Source organism: Galeopterus variegatus, unplaced genomic scaffold (assembly GCF_000696425.1).
Source record: "Galeopterus variegatus unplaced genomic scaffold, G_variegatus-3.0.2 Scaffold1615, whole genome shotgun sequence".
Taxonomy (NCBI): Eukaryota; Metazoa; Chordata; class Mammalia; order Dermoptera; family Cynocephalidae; genus Galeopterus; species Galeopterus variegatus.
The window spans coordinates 202,012-208,011 of NW_007727726.1; positions in this window are offsets into that span (position 1 = coordinate 202,012).

The following is a 6,000-nucleotide window of genomic DNA, read 5'->3' on the forward strand; positions in this document are numbered from 1 at the left end:
TTTTTGGTTTGTTTGGGTTTGGGGGGGTTGGCAAGTCCAAGCACCCCGCTGTCCTGCCCATGTTTACTTTTAGAAAGCTGGTCTCAGGCTGCTTCTCCCAGCTGATCTGAGGGAGCTGTGTCCCCTGGACACTAGTTACCACCATCAACTGAGGATCAGCACACAAGCCTCCTCCATGGGCTCTCCCTATGGTGAGTGAATAGCAGCCGTTCTCAAAGCTGCTGTAGCATCACCAGAATATTGTCAGAAATGAAAATCCTCTATACCTGCCCAGACTCACTGAGGCAGGAACTCTGAGGGTGAGCCCCAGCATCAGGTGTTTTAACAAGTCCTCCAGGTGACTCTGAGTTAGGGAACCACTGGTAGTGCTGTTTGCACTCTAGAACTTTCTGCAGTGATGGAAAAGTTCTGTATCCGTGCTGTCCAATACTGCAGCCACTAGCCACAAGTGGCTACTGAGCACTTGAAATGGGGCTCCATGGCTGTGAAACTGAATTTGTAATTTATCTACTTTCATTAATTTAAATTTAAATAGCTGCACGTGACTAGTGGCTTCCTCATTAGACAGCATGGGTCTAGAGGACATGCTCTCCTGCCCCACTGCCAGCTCACATAGCAGGAACAGCACAGGTGTCCCCAGCAAGGTGAGAGGATGGGGAGTCGGGGGAAAGGACTGTGGAAAACAGACATCTGGGAGGTGACGCTTCATTGCCAGGCCTAGGGAGAAGCCAGACCCAAGGAGGCTCAGCTGGGACTGTGGGAGGAATGGACAACCCCTAGAGACCTTTGGTCCACTTGACCCTGAAGGTGGCACATGAAGTCTTGGCCACATCCTCAGGAGGGTGCTGAAGTGGATGCGTAGGGACGCACGGGGCAGAGAGGGGTGGTAAGTAGGCGGGTCATAAGCTAATGATTCAAATAGACCAAAGAAAGGCATCTTCAGATAATTCAGCAAAAGAAAGTAGGCATAAATTAAAGCAGGACAGATCTCGGTTTGACACGAGGAAGAACTGCCTGACAGGGTGGCTGAGGCCAATCCTGCTGTAGGAAGCTAGGAAGCCACTGTCCCTGCAGAGGAAGCGTGGGGTCACGAAAGGATCATGGCATCCTGGGTCCTGTTTCGTTTACTAGCTGGGTGACTGGGGACGAGGGGCTGGGTTCCTTTATCTGCAGTAGAGGAACCAAGAGGCAGAACACTGGGTGATAGGGACAGAACAGCAAGGCGATAAGAGTTCAGGCTTCTGAAGACAGCCAGAAGTGGCTTTGAAGCAGAGCGTGGCCTTAGTGAAGGGACTCCGTGTAAGTCACCTAATGTTTCTGCAGTTTAATTTCCTCATCTAAAATAAGTCTGCTAATAACAGAGGTGTCATGAGACTAGATGGATGCAAAACATATAACATGGTGCTGAGCACACAGTAGGGGTGTGATAATAACTAAAGAGCCTCCTAAGTGCTCCAAAGCCTATACACATTCTCACTCATTTCCTCTTCACAGCATGCCAAGGAAGAAGTGCTACTTTTCTTCTTCTTTTCAGATGAGGAAGTTGAGGAACAGGAAGGCCATGTAACTCGCCCAGGGTCACCTAGCTGGTGGGTGGCTGAGCTGAGTCCAGCTCCACAGTCAATGCTTTCAAATGCCACTCTAAAGTGCCTCCTATATAGGCTAACTTTCACCTGCAAAGTAGCAAGGCGCTGGTAGAGAGTGCAATGTATCAGGAATCAGGAGTTGAAGCCTCTGATCACAGTCACCTTACTTTGTGACCTCGAGCCCCTGCCCCTGTCCCACTCCAGCCTTCCCATCTGTGCAATAAAAGATATAGTCTAGTTGGACGTCAGAACCTCAGGAGCTGTGACAGTCTTTGGGAAGATGTGAAACAACACTGTGTTCTGAGTAGCTGAAACCCCCCTTCGCCTGCCAGTCAGAGGGATACTGGCCCAGGAGTCCCTGGAGGCTCCTTCCAAGTTGAAGACCACTTAAAGGTGTGACCTCATTCTAAGAACTCAGAGATGGGAAATGCCAAGAGTGTGAGGTAGAAGCTGATACTCCAGTGCTGGCTAGGCAGGGCGAGCTCAGGCGAGCTGTGTCCCTCTCTGGGCCTCCACACGTAGACACCACAGGCGACCTCCTTGCAGCCTCTGCTGGCTGTGCCCATTTTCCTTGCTGATTTGCTTGGGGGTTCATCCTCCCAGCCCCAAGGACTGAAAGTTAACTAATTCAAGTCAGTCGTGGTAACTCCACCCCTCTGTGGGTGATGGACTGAAACCTGAGACCAGGACTCAATTCTGGCCAGTGAGGGGAAGTCACCAAGGGGCTGCTGAGAAAGGATTTCCTCCCTGACACCACAAGCCCCGCAGAAGAACCCGCCTTCTGTGTGGATGCTAGGGATGCCTGGAACTGCTGCAGCCACCTTGTGACAGTGAAGAGCTGGGACCTGGTGTTGTGGGGCCCCTGAATCAACCAGCCCTGCAGCCAGAAGGACTAGTTTTTGAGGAAATAACAAACCCCTTGCTGTTTAAGTCATTTTTGTCTGGTATTCCATTTCTTGCAGCCAAATGTATTCTAAATTATACACTTAATTTCCTCATTTATCAAATGAGGATAATACTACCAGTTTCTTGTGCAGAGAAAATGAGATGAAAGACTTGAAAATGCCTAAAGCATCCACGAGAGTGCCTTATAACTTCAGAACCTGAAAGCTAACAGCTTTAAAGATGGGAGGGATGGGTGCTGTTAGTCCCATTGTAAACCACTGATAGATGATTTAGCACCCAAAGGGCTTTTCTATGGGGGAAAAAGCCCCTACAAGTGTGTGGATTTTCCATAATGCTTAATTTGTTAAACTTATGTCTAATTAACAGAACTCAGAAAACCAATTTTTCTCAATTAAAAATTTGATGAATTAAATGTTCCTAAACAATTAAAAATGCAATTATAAACAGTGTATTTGATTCTTTTGAATACTTCAAATGCCTCAAACAGCAGATAAAATGTGCAGAAACACAATGGTTACACAATTTTTTAAACTCACACATATGCCCACTCCAAAACATCCACACTACAGCTGTAGTACATTATTCTGCACTTGGTATATTACCTTTCCAGGATTATTGCTACATTTATTTATTATTTATTGCTTATTACATTATTTTTGTATCATCCTAGGGTTTTAGTGGTATTTTATCCCTTCCAGTGGTGGGAGGTTGGGGCAGGTAGAGATCATTAGCCTTACCAGACCCAAAAGACAGGGAGGGCATCATCTCAAGCAAGCTGAGGACATAGAATTAGGTTACTGACCAATTGATTACTTGTGACGGTTTGGAAATTTTAAGTATCTTTTGATGGATTTTTTAAAAAAAATTTAAATTTGGTATCTTCCCTGAAATGATGTAATGACTTCAGTGCACTTTGCCCAAGAGGTCTTCTTCCCCCAAATCCACCACTGTGGTCTAACCATGAGAAAAACATCAGACAAATTCAAACTGCAGAATAGTCTACAAAATACCTGACCAGTATTCCACAGTACTGTCAAGTCATGCAAAACAAGGAAAGACTGAGAATCCCAGGCCACAGGGGACTAGGGCGACGTACTGATTAAGTTCAATGTGGTATCCTGCATGGGATTCTGGAAGAGAAAAAAGACATCAGTAGAAAAACTGACAAAATCTGAACAAAGTCTGAAGGTTAGCTGTAGTAATGTACCAATAGTACTCTCTTAGTTTTGACAAATATACCACCATAAGAGGTCGACATTAGAAGAAACCATGTGGGGTATACCAGAACTCTCTGTTATCTTTGCAACTTTACTGTAAGTCCAAAATTATTCCAGGGCTGGCCAGTTAGCTCAGTTGGTTGAAGCATGGTGTTCATAACACCAAGGTCAAGGGTTTGGATCCCCATACTGGCCAGCCACCAAAAAAATTACATAATAAAATAATTCCAAACTGAGTTTATCTTTTAAAAATGATGTCTTAGGCTGGGCTCCACCAGATGCAGACACTGAGACAAGGATCTGAGCAGAAGTTATTCCTTTGGGAAGTGATTCACCTGGCAGAAAATGGGAACATGAGGCAGGTAAGGAGAGGAATCAGCAGAGGCTGGGCTGGCAGGCAGGTTACCACTGTGGGCAACCAGAGCTCAGTCCTGCCCAGTAATACAGGAGATGGTGAAGATCACAGCTCAGAGTTATCCCACGTGAGAGGCTGGGATATTTGTCCACCATTCCCACCAGATTTGCATCAGTCATGGGCTGCGCTGGGGTGAACATTTCCGGTCTGCCCCAGTGGGCCAAGCAGGCTCTAGTGGCCAGAGAGCGTCAGGCAGAGCAGCAGGACTTGTGGTTGGAAGCTGTGCAGTGACAGGCTAGGGGATGATGTGCACTTAGGGGAGGTGGACAGGACACTGACAGCACCGCCACTCCCACAGCTTTCCCAGAACTGAGTCTGCCTGTAAATAACTCTTGGCTGACAGCATCTAACCCGTTGTCCTACCATTATGATGTATTGACCTGGTCCAACCATAGTACTTAAAACTTCTGTATTCTTGGGCCGGCCCGGTGGCGCACTGCTACAGTGCGCTGCTTGGGAGCGCAGCAGCGCTCCCGCTGAGGGTTCGGATCCCACATACAGACTGGTTCCCGCTCACTGGCTGAGCGAGGTGCGGGCGCAGCACCGAGGGTTGCGATCCCATTGCCGGTCCCGGTCCAGTACGGGAGCGACACTGAGGGTTGCGATCTGTTGCCGGACACAAAAAAAGACAAAAAGGAAAAAAAAAACAAAAAACTTCTGTATTCTTTATCAGAATTTTGTTATAACTTATATAAGACCATGTAAACATTTCATCTCCTACTGGAGGAAGGAGGGAATCTGCAAGTGAGTTCTCCTCAGGACGTTTGACTAATTTGTCACCAGGAACATCCTGGTGAGCCCTCTTTCCACTTGCATCTTGTGCATGTCCACCTAAGCCACTCAGCTCTGGGTCCCTTTCTGCCTGGATCTTGTATGTGACTGATCTCAGTGCTCACTGACCCTTCCTATCCTTGCTACTGTGTCTATTTATTCTGAGATTAGTTGGTTTACTCACAGTTCCTGGTGTTTATTCTTTCCTGCTTATGCAGGTAGAAGCAATGATACATTCTATTAGACACTCACCAGGAAGACAGAGGTCATTTCAATAATTTACATTGAGCGAATTTATTGAAGAAAATTGGTTATGTAACTGAGAAGCCAAACAGGGGACAGTGAAGTAACCCAGATTTTAGCAACAGCAGGAGCTGCTACCACCCTTGGACTGGTGGGGCAAATAGGGAAAAGGTACTACTGGAGCCCAGAGGCTGGGGTCTCCCAGGATAAGCTGGGGCCATGGTGGCTCCAACAGAACAACAGCTACAGCTCTGGAGGGGATGAGGCCAGTGCCAGGGATCTGCTGGAGGTGCGGGCTCCTCCTTTCCCCCCACCCTGCGGTCTCCCTCCCCACTGGCCAGGCACAACCAGAAGCCCAGGAAAGGCAGCCTCCAGGGGCCAGTCCCTGTGTGTGACCCAGAACAGAGGAGGAAAAGGGCAAAGAATGAACGTGAGGCTCGCACACACATCCCCAGTCATTATGAACAGTTATACACATTATAGAAGAAACAAAATACTCCTACCTATTAACACTCCCTTACTTACCAAACTAAAAAGTAAATATATCCTACTCGTCAGCCTCTTATGTGACTAATTTTTCTCATTTGTTATAAACTCAGGGCTTTTCATGAGTTTGCTCCAATCGACCACCTTATTAGACAGCCAGATTGTCAAACTTGTCCATGTGAGCTGGATGCCCTTGGCACCCTTGAAAGCATTCTTCCCTTCTGGCAATGATAAGATGATTCAGAACTTTCCATCCTGATTTTCTCCTGCCCCAAAACATGGAGCCAGCAGCGTCCTGATCCCATTAGTGGAGAACAAGTTAATGATCACAACCCAGCTGCAAAGGGTTTATTCCTGGTAGTGACAAAGCTGGAAA